This window comes from Anser brachyrhynchus, assembly GCF_964034855.1.
Source record: "Anser brachyrhynchus genome assembly, chromosome: 1".
NCBI classification, from domain to species: Eukaryota; Metazoa; Chordata; class Aves; order Anseriformes; family Anatidae; genus Anser; species Anser brachyrhynchus.
This window is the reverse complement of record NC_137694.1, coordinates 70,699,744-70,715,461: the sequence shown is the minus strand read 5'-3', so window position 1 is coordinate 70,715,461 and position 15,718 is coordinate 70,699,744. Positions and strand designations below refer to the sequence as shown.

General features: G+C 38.1%; 1 protein-coding gene across 4 annotated transcripts in view; it reads left to right on the top strand.

Moving 5' to 3' along the window:
* The window catches only part of KLHL42 (kelch like family member 42), a 91,647-nt gene that overhangs the window by 34,673 nt on the left and 41,256 nt on the right, over positions 1-15,718 (top strand). For 2 of the 4 annotated variants that reach the window (XM_080572430.1, XM_080572428.1), the window contains exon 5: positions 844-946. The gene's annotated coding sequence lies outside the window, so the exon portion shown is untranslated. Of the gene's footprint in view, positions 1-843; positions 947-5,061; positions 5,129-15,718 lie in introns of those variants that run through there. The other 2 variants (XM_080572425.1, XM_080572429.1) reach the window with 2 other exon arrangements.

Below are 15,718 nucleotides of genomic sequence, written 5' to 3'. Positions count from 1 at the left end.
TCCTAATGCATAACTGCATGTAAGCGTGAGGTATTTCAAAATATCTCTTTCAAGTAATAAGAGTTGTACCCAGATGAAGTAAAAGGGACCTTTTGCTTCAAGCCTTTTAATTTAATATGCTCATGTGTGGAGACACCCTTGGGGAATGAGAAATTGATTTTCATTCTTTGCATAGATCCTGTGGTAATTTTCACTGTCGAAGTAGTCCATGGAATTTTTCTTCCAAAAATAATATCCTTGACAGATAAACAATAGCAAGAGAGATTGTAGTTGATTTCATGCTTTATCTTGAAAGAAGCCAAAATGTCCCTATTATGGCTGATTAAAAAGCAAAAAATGTGAAAATAACTGCCTTGCATCCAGTCTGCAATTTCTGGACCAACAGGACTGAATGGATTTAGAACAATATGAGGATTGCAGAACTTCCTTTTCTAATTTAAGCTATACAGACAACATTGTTGCTTGAACAGGCAAGATGTTTAATCTCTCTTTGGTTGATTTGCACCTTGAATGAATTCACAAAGTGTCTGTGTTGTTCTGGTGTTGCTGATATTATCATATACCTAATGTAGATGTTCTTATCTAAATAGCATAGTGAGCATTTTTGTGTGAATTTTGTAGGTTTTTGGAGAATCAGCTTGGGTAGTAAGTCCTTATAAGGAACATGATGGTTTTTGTTCTAGAACAAGTTGTATCCATATTTTTTTTATTGCTAATAATTTTTATTAGCAATATTTATCAATTTTTGTTGCAACTAAATGTTGAATTATTTCAAGATTCAGCCACTTCTCCCCACTAGAAAATAATTTCATAAACACTCACTTATCTTCCCTTTTCTTTCAGAATTTCCATGGATTTTAATTGTGCAGTTTCTTTATGAGCTGGGTTGGTGAATGAGGACTGGAAAATTGCCTTGCTGCTCTAATACATCACAGGATTGTTATGTGTTAGTATCTAGACAAGTTCATAAGAAATGTGCTGTGTAGAGGGAATGGAAGTGCAAAGAAAAGGTGCAAGTATAAGTGGTAGAAATTTAAGATGCAAATGTAAATAACAGACTTTGCACAAGAATATTTAGATTTTTGTCGTCTATCTAGGAAGCATTTTTTTTCAGGTCTGTTCCTATGAACAACCAACTTTTTTTTCTCACCTTTCTCCTCCCCACACTTCCTGATTATCTGTCTTTTCCATTTCTCTATACTGTATCTCCATGTAAAGTCCAAGAAACTTCTTGGGATCCTGAAAGTAGACAGCTTTGGTAAATGATTAGTAATGCTTCATGTACAGATTTTTGAATCCAAGTAGGTTCAGCCCGTGGGAAAGTTTTAAGTCCCATCTTAGGACTCAGCTCCAAGTATTGTTAAATGGCTGAGGTTAGAAGTAGTGGGGAAAGGGTAAATAGATGCAGAGCTGTAAGTCAAATCTTTACATCCTTTCTTTTCCCTCTCCCCACAGCTTTGCTTCATGCACTGTTGTTATATGAGTCAGTCTGTTTCTCCCCATGCAACCCCCTCTAAGTGGGAAAGTGGATCTATAAAAACTAATAGAAATGAGAGGGAAAAAAAACCAAACCAAAACAAAAAAAAACCTCTTGATCTTCAGACTCAGAGACTTTGACCAAGAGCCAAATATTTCAAACAGCAGCCCTTTCATAACTGGGAGAGCTAGTGCTAGATCTGTTGGGTATGCAGTGTGACCACATAACACTCAGCACATGTCAACATAACTGATAACCAAATTGTACCTCTCAACCTCCCATACAGCATAACTTTGGCAGGCTGCCAGTCTCTCAGTCCTAATTAACACACTGCCATGCTATGACTGGAAGGTTAAAGCCACAGCTTTATTTACTGCACAATTAATGGGTAAACATGACTTAATCATAACTTAAACATTCAGCATTTACGAGAAAATTTCAAAATCCTTTTAGGAGCCCTTTTGACCTCAAGTCTCCAAGCAGACCTCTTGTAATGTGGAGTTAACCACTTGTTCCATCGAGGGACATTAGGACTCTTCATGACACTATAGATTTCCATTCCTGCACAAATTAAAAACAACATCAACTTAAAATAGGCATTATTGTGTGGGGGTCTGAGTAGTCATAGTCTCATCCCAGTGGCAGGGCTCTTCTGGGCAAAATCTACATGTGATGGCAAGGAGCAATGACTTCAGTGAGGATCCCCAAGTAGCAGGATATGTCTTTATTGTTCTTGGACCTCAGACAGTAACACTCTGCTGTGGCCTGCACTGACCCTTCAGCTTTGATCAAAATGCAGCAGCTTAGTTCTGGTCCTGCAAAGACCTAAGTTTGTGCTTAGCTTTACATCTTGTGAACAAGCATGTTAACTTTAATAAACTAACCACTCATAACATCTGGCATCCACGTACTATTTGTTTATTATGTTTAGAGCTTTAGATGATATCTGACTTACTCAGTTTCAGTTTTTAAGCACTGTAGAAACCCACCAATGTAAAGCTCTTCAGATAACAACAAATTTATTTTTGCTCATGAGAACTTGTATCTCAGTGCCTAACTTATGATTTGCCTCGCACCCAGGCAGACGTGTAATCATTTAAAGTAGCCTAGATGTCAGACCAGGAGTGGGGAGAAATCCCAATCCTTGTGGAACCACAGCAGGAGTTGTGTTGTAGCATGGTGGCCCACCAGCTGCACCTGCTTCATGCTGGACCATTCACATGCTCAGAGTTAAGCAGCCATTCCTATCTCTAGAATGAAGTAATTTATGTATTGCTAGATGTACAAGCACCATGTTTTGATAACAGCCTACTACTGCTATCACTAGATGTACAGCCATCTCACTAGAATATGCATAGAACTATACACCTAAAAAGGACTGGAGGGAGAAAGAAGTTACTTTTTCTGAAATAGAATGACTTGTAGTAATTATGAACTAACTACTAAAGTTTATTACTATTCAATATGCCAATATTTTTTAATATCATGCAGAGGAACTCAAAACAATTACCCACAATTAAAGAGTACCAGACCTCTTCTGCCAGAACTCCTGGTCTTCTAGATCAGAAACAACTGTCTGTTTATACTTTGCTCTCTGCCTTTGTTCCTATATCATCTTTGTTACCAGCACACTGTTTTTGCTAACACATTGCAGTAAATGCTGAGCTGGCAATATAACCTCTCCTACCCCTGATTCAGGTCGTAGTGAAGAGAATCTTTGGGAAGAAAGGAAGTGAAGAAAAGAACCACAGTGGGCCACTGAAGAATTTTAAACTTCCCTTTAGATATATTACTGTATTTTACAACTCATAAGTTGTGATATGAAATTAAATTGGTCAAGAATTAAAATTGTTCATATTTTGGTTTTTTGGAAGATGCTATATACTAACAGTGTTAGCACAGTTGCTAATACCTGATTTTTTCATTGCTGTACGTCATTCTCCTGTGTACCAAAAATGCCGTGCCTTCCTACATGCAAGACTCATGTAAGGGCTTGTGAGAAGAAAAGTGGATGTATAGAAGCTGGTGCTTCCCTTGGAGTGTGTGGGGATAGAGGAGAGTGCAGTTTATTGTGGACTGTCCAGAAGGCCCCCAGCAGTGCTATTCAGATGGACAGAGCTGATCAATTTTGCCCCTGTACATGGGGTGCAGTCTTTCCCAATCCTCCTCCCTGCTCCTTTGAGCTTCCTTCAACCCTTTAAGTCGTGTTTCCTCTTAGAATTCAGCCCATGCTAGAGGTTGATATAGACTGGGAGAAACTGCAAAGAAAAGGAAGCTTTGTGGTTCAGGGATTGGCCAATCCATTGGCAAAATTCCTCTGCCCTCCTACACTAGTCTTGCCACTGCCCATGGTGTATTTACCACCTGTTTGGGTACACCTTGTGCCTGCCAAGTAGGTAACCATTGTGCATTACACTATTTCAGACCTGCACTTAGGTAGTCATGTGAGACCATCTTCTAGGTGTGAGATTGAATGAAGAATAAAGAGTCTAATATATATATATATTTTTTTTTTCCAACCGTGCCATTGGCTTGCTTGCACTAAGAGGGAAACTGGTTACTGTGACTTCCATGCTCCTTAGCTTTCCCATCTGTCCAGTGGAGCTAGTGGTGTTTATCAAGAAAACATGAATAACTTGAAGTCTTCATTGTGTTTGGAGAAAGCTTTGGTTTCTTGGATTTGAGATCCCATTGGAAGTGTCGAATAGTATTAATGTAAAGAGAACATGGTGGGTTTTTTTTCTTCCTCTTCATGTGTTATTGACTTCTTGGCTTCAGGAATAATGTTGCACATCCTCATCTGTTTCTGTGCCAATGCTTAATATTGTGTGTGCCAAGATACGTTACAGTGTCTGTATTTACTATGTACAGCCTACATACTGCCTTTCTGAGTAAGTATGGCAGCAATGTAGGAGGGGAAGGGGGGAGTATCTGTGTGTCTGTATATAAGATCATATATTTGTACAAAGTGTGTGTCTGTGGGCTTCGGAGACTGAGGGGAGTCTGTGGTTCAGACTGTCTGCCTGTGTTTTTTTCTTTATTTTCTCTGAAGGCAGCAAAATACGTTGATATGGATTTGTTTTACAGGAGCTTTTTGTATTTTAAGTTCGTACATTTCCCTCACATCAGATCTTGCCAATCATCCTTTACTTACCAGTACTGTGAAAGCAGGTTACCCAAAGGTAGCAAGCACCATTCCCCTGCAGTTTTCTCTCCTGAACTGCTCAGAGACATACTGTAATAAGACTCCTAGTTAAAAACAACAGAATATCAGCATGAGTAGAAGGGGTGAGCAAAAATGCCTGTGCTTATGCTACATGTGTGCTTAAGCATTTAGCTGAACTAGTGCCAAGGTTGTGATTTTATACAACAGAAATACTGCCACTGATTTGCTCTGTGTAACTGTGGCCTAGTAACTTTGTGAATTGTGTCCAGTGTGATGTTTTTGTTCAGTATTCCCACTGGTAAAATGAGGCTTTAATTCTGGTGCAAATGAATAAAAGAGAGAAGCTTCATGTAGACTAGTCTACAATGAAGAACAGTTTTTTCATTCATGAAAATATACTTCTGATTTTTCCCCCCAGAAATGAAATGCTTGCAGTAAGAAAGTACAATACAAAGGAAGTGAACTCTTCCTGACTGCTGGAGGTTGTAAGTAATGACCTCTTTTTTTTCTCTCTCTTCCCCCCCCCCCCCCCCCTTTGTTTTTCCCAACTAGCAAGATTTCTCAGTGGAAATAAGCTATTCAGTCTATGTATGGATTGTTCATCAGAGGGATTGAAATACATTCTTCACAAGCATACTGAACATGCCCAGCCATTAACAACAAAATCATTGGTGGTGAATAAAACAAAGGATATTACACATTTCCAGTGGGGAAATTGATTTATCTTGCTTTGCTTGTTTGTCTACATTAAGAAATGTCACACATATTCGAAGTGCTTTGCATAGCTAGTGTCTTGGGTTTGCCATACAAAAATCGCTGCTAGACTATATTTTGGCATCTTTTTCTTGGCCTCATTTCAGTGAGGAAAAACTGCTTCCAATGAAGTATTTTTAGACAATTTACTTCTATATTAATTATATATATGTGTGTGTGTGTGTGTAGTTATGCATATGTTCAGATATTTTGATGAATAGGACCTAAAAACTTATTTGCTTCTCCAAAAAGGACCACACTGAACAGTGTATACATTGAATTTGCATACAATCTTAAAGGAGAAATTATTGACACAAGGGAAGATTCGCTGCTTCTGTGAGTAGGGCTATGGAGAATTACATTATTGGACCTTATCTTTTCCCATTGAAATCAGTGGCTTTAAGATCATTAAAATTAGATTCATGGACTTGCAAGATGGCTTGCAGACTGGTGCAGCCAAAACACAGCCCCCACAAGTGGAAATCTATTTGTTTAGGTCAACAAGGCTAGGTGGCACACTCTCATAAAAGTTAAGCAAACTGCTTGAAAAAAAATAGACAGTTTGTGACACAGTCATAGAGGCAGGATATAAAGCATGTTATAATAATAGACACTATTAAAACTGCTTTTTAGAGCTCTGTGAACATATCCAATGAACATCATTAGGCCAGTGGTAATGATTCCACTCTAAATATTTAGAAATTTTGAAAGCACATCTTCAAAGACTTACAGTATTTAAGTTGCATCCTAAAGATGAAATTTCAAAACTTATAATGCTAAATTTTTTAATGTCCAGATTTGGCTTGAGGTATTTAATTTGTTTTGTTTGTTTTTCTAAACTAATTGAGATCAATGATACATACAAACAAAATCTGGAAATTTCTCACTGTGACTGATTTTGAGTTCATTGAGCAGAAAATGTCTGATCAGAACATACACGGAAAATTTTTTATGTGGCTTTTTTTTTTGTTTTCAGTGCTAATATAAATAAACTGCTTAACTGATTTTGTATAAACTTTCCAAAAAAAATCTCAAGCATGGAAAATTTCAGCACAAAATGGAGTTTATTTGAGAAAATTACAAGCAACAGAAAAAGAGGGTTAGAATGGAAATCTGAACTCTTCATTAACTAGAGTTAAGCGCCAACTTCAATGCCAGGTTTTTTTCTGTTAATATTTGGTTTAAAGTTACATACAGGTTTGGAAGAGCTTAGCTTTTTTTAACTCCCCCCCCCTTTTTTTTTTTTTTACTGTCACTGACTTAGTTGTGTTTCAAAGTGATGGCATGGTTTCAGGACTCAATAGCTATTTTCACCACAGAAGGAGACTTACTTTTTCACTTTTTCTCTCAGATCATTGCTTGAGACCATGTTCACACAGCCTTAAATTCCATCTAAATCCCTCTACCTAGTATTTACTATTGGTTAGCTCTAAATTAAATTTACTGACACAAGCCAATAGGGATCGTTGGGCTAAGGCAGGCCTTAGGTTGTCAGACCATGGCTTCTGGTTTCCATTACATATCTGTGGCAGTGCAAAGAGAAGACAGGAGTTCTACCTAATACAGTGAAAGTTTGCAAGAAGTTATGTATAAAACTCAGTAAAATACAATGTAGTAGAAACAATGGAGTACTGTGCTTTTAAGCTTTAGCTGGGGCAGAAACCTGCACAATTTCATGTCTGAAAATGATGGCAAGTAATGTTTTGAGCACATCATACTTTTCATCTGGAAATCTCAGAGCATTCAGTAAAGTTAGAAGATGGATGTTATTTGACTGCTTTTACTCTTGATCTAACTAAATATGGAGATTGCTGTGGTCTAATGGATAGGACCTGCATCTAACTCCTTAGCAAGCAAGATTCTGTTCCTGGCTCTGTTGCAAATTCGCTATGTAACCTCTGGCAAACTTTCTCTTCCTATGCTCCTGCCTTTGGAAAATTCCTCTGGATTCAGGGGGGCATTTTGCTGGAGAATGCAGGATGAGGAGTCACTTTACCAGATTTGGAGTCTCTTTTGCATCTTGAAGACTAGCCAACTCAGTTCTGAGACCAACAATGAATATCTCCTCTGCAATTCTTAAGACAATTATCTCATTTTCTAGTGATGTAAATTTTGTTTACGTTTTATGCTTTCTGCTTTTAAAGACCTTGATTTATCTTTGTTCCTAATCTTTTTGTCTGAAAGATCTTTATGAAATAAATAGAAAAACGGTTCCAAATAGATATCGAAAGCAATTATAAGAAATCTGAATTTAAAATGTATCAATTGCGTATGTCCATAAAAAATACAGAAGGGTGGTGAGACTGCACTGTGTGAGTGCACACTGATGTTTAAATTAAGAAAATGGTTATCTTTTTAGTAACTGTGACAAAGCAACTGACAACCCAGACACCTGAAAGACTGGGGCTGCAACTTTGGTGCAGCATCTTTGAAATAAAGCCCCCTGCCACTTGAAATGAAAGACTTCTGTCAAGCACTGGCATGTATAGAAACTATATGGCAATATGCTTACACACACACTCATGCCATTATCAGGTGACCTTAATCCTATAAGTGCCTGTGCCTAGCATTTCTGATTGGTTTCCAACAAAACCATCCTCAGCTTACTTCAGTCCTCTCAACCATACTTCAATGGCCTTCAGAGATGCTTGACTCTCTGTGTCAAGTAAGCATTAGAACTTGTTATAGACTGTCAAATATGGTCCTTGGGTACCAGTCGTGTCTTCACTAAATGATATTAAAGCGTTAAATAAAATTTTCCACTGCCATCACCGAAAGCTGAAATGAATTCTGATCTGTCCATAGCAATGGTAATTATAAGGGAAAATTTACAAAATTGTAATCTATTGATTGGTATTTCAGATGAATTCAGATTCTTTAGGCAGATAACGCCATAGAAATTTTTTAAACATGTTTCTAGATTTCTGAAAATGCTCAGAAAATTTCAGCCATTTCTTCGATACCTCTTCTTCATACTTCTCTTCAAGCAGGTCACATTACACAGAGAGCTTGAAAGTCTTATAACAAGCTGTATTTTGCTGTTTCAAATTTTCAATAACAGGGACAAAAATACAGTCTAATGAGCAAAACATTTATTTTGATCCAGGACTCTTCCTGCTTTTTAATGCTCTTTCCCTCTGCTTTTTCTAGAGTACATGATTTTTCATGTTGGCAGGATGTGTGTGGACATAGGCTGAATATATATTTAATCTTAAATTTGAAAGCAAGCAGTAAGATATTCAACTACAATGCCTGCATTAAGACAATTATGTCAACCCAAAGGGAGTTGTGATAAGACAATTACTGAGTTTCTTGAATAGGCTGGGGCTTGTTTTCAGATCAAGAGTCCAGCATTTTCTGAGTTAGCAGTAGTTTTGTTATGAACACTTAGTTTCTATAGAATTACAAATAAAATACAGCCATTCTTGTGAAGCAGAAGCAAACAAGAAGCACTTCAGCCTCATGCAGCTGGTGAATTCTTGTGTCACAGTGAGTGAAAGGTAGAAAAGGAAGAGGCGACTTTGCAGGAGTTGAAGAAAGAGGTGGGATCTGGCAATGAAACTCTTTGGATGGATTCAAGTTTTGAAGCTGGGGCTGGGCACCAATACAGATGGTTTGCAGAGAAGAAATACAATCAAACAAAGCAAACTGCCATGAATTTGAAAAAGAATATTCACAAAAAGTAACCCAATTCTTACTCTTATCTAATTGTACCTTCCATTTTTTTTAAAGGGGCTAGATTTTTAGAGGCTTTTAGAAGATTTAAAATCTAGCCATTTGAAAATCCTAATAGATGCCTACCTGCTTATTCAGGTGCTTAATTACTCTTACAAATCTGTTCATCAGACCTTTCTTTCCATACAGATTTTGAGGTGATTTTTCCTGTGTTCGAACGGTCACCAGCCATTGCTACTCTGTACCTGTAACAGAAGGACATGTCAGCTGCTCAGAATTGCCAGATAACCTTTCAGAAAGTATAAGGAAAGATGAAGAAAAATAATGATATATGTTTAAAATATAGCCACAATATTGCTGTTAATGTGGGTGACCAAATGCCTGAAACCAAAATGTATGATGCCTTTTCTTCCTAGTGAGGATCTAAAGCTGATATTCCATCGGTGTAGGAATGAAGCCAAGTAATATGACAAGTGAAATGTTGTGGTTCTGGGAATTTTTAGCAGGCTTATGGCCCACATGTGTATTTCATGTGAAAGCATGTCATGTGCCTGTCCTGGCTGATCTTGTGTACAGCTGCTGAACAAAAGTATGTAGAAGAAAGGTTGCATGCAAATTTCTCTTCTATGTGTGCCAAATTGGGGTGCTTTCAGTCCAGGAGATGTTAATTACTGGGGCTGGGCAAGGAAGTACGTTCAGCAAAGAACTTTTGCTCTGAGGAATGGCAGATTTTCCCACTTAGAAAAATTACTTTTTAATATGTCTTTGATTCTAGAGTTTTTAGAGCAATTTGTAGTGTATATTATTACAAACTTTTATTGAGCTGCTATCGGAAAACTAGATGTGAGCAAAGAAAACTGCATCCTTTCCTAAAAGAAAGAGAGGCTAAATGTTCTGTAAAGTGTACTGATATTTTGCTTGCATACGTCTACTATGTAGGGAAGTAAGAAATAAAACCAGGATCATCACCAGAAGAAAAACTATTCCGCTGTTATTTGATGTGTGCTATTTTTAATTGTTGCAATACCCTTTCAATATCTGGAAATAACTTTAGCATGCCAGTCAGGATAATTGATATTCTTCCCTCTACCTGTAAACTTGTTCTTTTCTCCATCATCAACATTTCTCAGAAGTGAGTCATTGAAATCTGCAAGGATGCATTGAGACACTGCAATTTATTGCTTATTTTGCTTATCAGGAATCTCTGATGCTTGATGTGGTATAGATTATATAGAGAGTTGCAAATGTATTATTCAAGTGACTGCCAGAGTTTCTGTGTCTGTGCAGATTCAGGCCATCAGTGTGGCCTGAACCCTTGAACTTTTAATAATGAAAGCATGAATTCTGTCTGATGGAAATTATGAGCTAGACTTGTAACAAGTTAGTATATGGTTCAAGTTTTTTTGCTGATCATGCAAAAATGGTCAGACAAAGTTGGCAATAAAACTCTTTTTATAATGGGAATTATGCTTTTTCTTTGAGATTCTGCAGAAGTCACGAAGTACATGGAAACTTGAACTAATTCTATGACTGGTTGGTTTAGGAAGAGCAGGTGATGTTTTGAAATCCCTTCAAAAGTATCTGTGCTTATGCTGGCTTCAAATGGTTGCACAAGTTTTGAGGAGCTGTTGTTATGAGTAGTTTGAGGAGGGAAGTTATAAATAATGGATAGAGAAGAATGTACCAGTGGGCTTGATGCTTTGGTGATCATCCTTAAATAATAAATAGTACAGCATAATAATTTTGAGCTTTTATCTTAGTCAAAAACCCCAAAGATTCTTTCTTGATTGGCTGAACATTGAGGAGCTTTGGTTTCTTATGTTGAATACTTCCATGATTTATCACCTGTAGTCTTCCTGTTTCTGAAGTCAAGAGCTCAACATCAGTCAAGAGTAACTTGCATGTTCTGATTAGGCAGGTGGATTAGATGATGTTTCTCTCAGCCCCCTAGAAATGTGACAGTCTGCATTTGTATGGAGTTAATCTTAGGAAGTCTTACTTAAGAAAACAGAAAGAAGAACTGGTGAAAATTTTAGTCCATGACATTTCCTTCCTTCTCCCCCTAAATTTATGTTAATATAAATACTCCCTGAAACTATTGCTTGAAGTGACCTTGAATGGGTTCTCAGTCTTTGATGAATTACTTTTAATTTGCACAATTAAAAAAAAAAAGATATTCCCAGGGGATTCCCTGGGAAGACCTGTCCATCTTGTTATGGGTTGCATTTCTTGTACTGTCACAGAATGAAATGAGGGGCACTCCTGACAAATATAAAAGTTGTGTGACAACCCATCTATTTTTAGATGATTTAAATCAGTGAAGAGGGAAAAAACATTTGTTTCCAAGACTGTAATTTTCCAGATGACACCATTTTATTGCACAGTGCCATACCATGAGAAAGAGCATTCTTGTGGCTTTTGAACTGGAAATCCTGTAGGAATGCTATTTCTGGCATTTATTTGCTGTGAAGCCAGGCACACATGGAGAGCAGACAGACTGACCAAATACAGTTTGTGGTATTAAGGCATTCAGAAAAGTCCCTGCTGCACAGCCCTTTTCCAGTATATGAGGTGTTGAGTGAAGTTGAAAAATTATCAATGAAAATCAAATCTGAAAACCATGATCTGATCAGACAGCCAGACTTTCATGCTATTACTGTATTCCTTCCTCTTGCAAAAACACTGCTTTGAAAATTCATCTTTCTGTCTTCATATATTGATGCTTATAAAATAGTTCTTAGTAATGAACAAGATTTTGACACAAAGTGGGAATGAAGGTTGAGCACACACTTTAATGAGAAACTGAATGCACTCACTCCAGTTCAACTGGGAAGATTTCTTTTTTATTTACCTGAGTACTACAAGTGATCATAAGAAAAACAGTTGACTGAAGAATGAACAAGAGGAGACAGCTTGGGCCCATTCTTTGGGAGCCTCTTGAAGGAGGCTGTCATTCTGAATTCAGTATGGCTACCCATGTAAGAAGAGATTTTGCATGGATAACTGCTTATGGGAGGTAGTCCTCAGCAGCATGAGAATCTGTATCTTCAGGTATATTCTGTGTTCATGTCAGTAGAGTAGGGTCGATTTTTCCTTTTTCAAAAAAAAAAAAAAAGAATCTGTATGCTCTGCTATTTTTCTTGACTATAGTTGTGTCTCTCCACAGCCTCTCTCACAGGAACAGCTCTAAAATGATAGTCTGCCTGAACAGAGAAAAAAACCCTAATAAATATGGTGCATTCCTCTTTAAAAAGTATATTTATTTAGTAAGTTTAGAAACCACTCTGAGGTTAGGTTACAGCTATTGGGATTAGAGGGCGTCTCGTGGGCAGTTCAGACATCAAGCTATAGGTCCGTGGAGTGAAGCTGAGCTGTTTCTAGCCTGATGTCTGAATTATGAATTAGGTTCATTCTAATTCCAATGGGGTAAACCTCAGAGCAGTTTATATACTTATGGCTAAGTGCTCCTAAAATACAGGCTATTTATTTAAAACATACATGTAAAATTTAATATCTAAAAAAGATGTCTGGCCTAGCAAAGCTGGGGCACAGTAACCCAGCCAAATAAAATCTGAATGGCAACTTCGGAGCCCTACAGAAGGGTATGGCACAGCTGGCTTTATGCCATACGCTGATACTCCCATCTACACCAGATCTGCCTCTTGGCAAAGCATGAACTGGAACAGCCACAAGACTAAATTAATTTGCCTCAGACCAAGGTACTTGCCTCTTTCTCAGCCATGCCTGGCATGCCAAGGCTAGGAAAGCCTTGGGTCACGGTGCCTTTCCTTGGCTGCTCAGGAAGGTTCCTTAGGCTAAGAATACTCTGCAGGGTTGAGTCCTCTCACTTTCTATTGCTGGCATTGTGCAAAGAAGCCCAAATCTGCTTTCTAGTCTGGTTTGTTATTTGGATAGTAGCATGGAGCTTGAGAGAGGGTTGGACAGAAAGCACACAATTTATTAATAGCATCAGCAACTACTTCCATCTGGAGCCACCCTGCTCTGAGCTCATTCTAACAGCAGTGCCAGCTGGTGAACCTCTCACCTTATTCATATGTCATTGACCCCTACTGCTCACAGTCAGGTAGCTCTGCCAAGCTGCAATCTGCAGCTGGCTTTTCACAGGATGCTTGCAACTGGCTGCCGTCTGAGGAAGAGGAGTCAGTGAGGGTTTCTGCAGAAGGCTATGCCATCCCTTCCTCTATTCATTTTGCTCAGGCTACCCAAGAATGTGAGGGAGAGACAGTATCTGATGTTTTTTTTTCCTGGGACGGGAGTGGAACAGGAACTACCTGACATTTTAGGACAGCTGAGCTGGCTCCATTACCACACACACACATGCATGTGCACACAAACACACACACGAAAAGAAAAAAAAAGTCAGTCTACACTCCGGTTCTCTCTTCTCTCTTCAGCATCCTCATTTAATTTCCATTCCAGGACAGTAGGACAGAATACTTCTCAAGTTATTACTTCTGCCTTGGCATTGAGTAAGGTGTAGAGAACTGTTCTGGAAACTACCGTTCCTAGGTTTGGGCAGAAGGTGAAGATCTGAAGCGAATGTGTAGTGCAGGCAAAGGACAGAATTCTTTGGGCGTGGCAGACTTATCATAGGGCTGAAGGAGAGTGCAATTAATTCCTGTGGGGATCCTGGGGCCAGAGATCACTTACTATGAATTTGCAGGAGTTGGCAAAACTAAATGTCACAAGTGAGCTAGTGGGAGTTAAAAACTGAACATGCACAAAACCCGCTGTTATTGTTTTCTGTTTCAAAGAAACTAAATCTTGCCATTTTGTGTGGCAGCAGGGTGCTTACTCATAGTTCTTGGATGCCTGAGGCTGACCATGAGGCACTAAGTATGCATGAGTGCAATAAGAATATTGGAATAATCACTCTCCCTCAGCTGCCTTACTCCATTCAGAGCTGTCTGGGAGACAATTCTTCATCTGGCATAACTGAATTTTGGGCTGAATGAGATATGCTCCACTCAGTATAGGAAAAATGAGCGAAGTGCTTTCAGTGGATTTCTGGGATATCAGCAAACTTCCCATGCCACTGAAAAGTATGAAGATATCCATAATGAAGGGTTTTGGAGAGTGAGATAAAAGCAATGAAAGATCTGAATAGTGGATATGCATCTAGTTGCGCTTCTGTCCTTTGATCTATGATTCCAAGTACTAGCTTCCTCTGCGTGTTTTCATATGTGTCTTTATTATCAACAACATTTAGCTGGTCCATAGCACTCAATTAGTTAGGCAGTAACAGCAAGTCCATACTAAAGCCTTCTGTTCAGATGCACTCTGAGTGCAAGAGAGAGATCAGGTCTAAAATTACTTGACTTTTGGTATGATTTCTCTTCTAGGAATATTTAAGCAGTCTGATTTGGTCAGGTGAATGTGTCTTTTCATTTTGCTTAGTTTTAACAGGCTACGCATCTTTCCTCAGAGCTATCTGGGTTAGCATCTGTGTTGCTTCAGAGGAGGCAGAGCAGGTCCTCAGGGTATGATGGCACTATAGAACAGACACTAGGGCTCAGTAAGGGCTCATATGTTGTGCCTGCAATGTGTTGTAACCAGCTGCATTCCTGGAATGTTATTTTCTTAGCTGAAGAGCAGTATATAAAGCTGGAGGAAAATTCTTCAGGAAAGTGTCATAGGAGAATATGCATCAGTCAGTAAAAGCAGAATTACAGAAAAGTAAAAGATCCTGTTGTAACAGATTAAGTACTTATCAAGTGACAACAGCAGTTTACTTTCCTCGAGCAAAATTAGTGGATATACTTAGACATAATCCTACCCTCAAGTGTTTTAATTCTGATGGTATTTCTTATTAAGGAGAGTTGGCAAAATGGAAAAGTACACACTCTAATGGAAACAATATCATAAATTTGACAGCATTTCTACAAGGTAGGTTGACACCTGAATTAACTAAGAAGGTTTGAAGCAAGACAGAAAAAAATAAAATGAAAAGGAAAGAAAACAATTTGCTATGAGACAGTGTTTTTATTGTTTGATAAGTGGTTTGCAGTCTGTTTTCACAGCCAAATGAGATACAAAGGGTAAGAGAATTTGATCTTGTTTGTTTTCTTCTACTTTCCTAGTCTTTTGACTGACTAATTAAGAAAGCTCCAGGCCCAGTTGAGAACTAATACCCACTTCTGATTTCTTTTTGCCTCCCTGTTTTACCTGAAAATGTACTCTGTTAAACTCACAGCTCACCCTATAAACTTGAAACAAAACAAAACAAAACAAACAAATAAACAACAACAACAAAATAAATGCAATTGGTTCAAGCTTCCACGCATTCTGGCCTCTTGGTCTTTTTATTGTAAGTACTGCTTATCTGTACAGGATGGAGAATATGATGCTGCACTTATTACTTATTCCTTGCAGCTGACCAAAATGGTATCTGTCTTCTTATATGAAATGCCACTATGACCATACTTGTTTGTGTATCTTAATTTCATTTTTAAGGTGATAATTTTCTTCCTAATCTATTATTTTCAGATTATTATAATCATTCAGGAGGCTAATGAAGCCTACAATGTGTTTCTATGGGATTTCCTGTGTATTTTCTCAATCTAAGCAAAACCAAAGTCGTGTAACTCCAGAAGCACCTAAGGGAAAAAGGCATGCTTTGAAGAAGC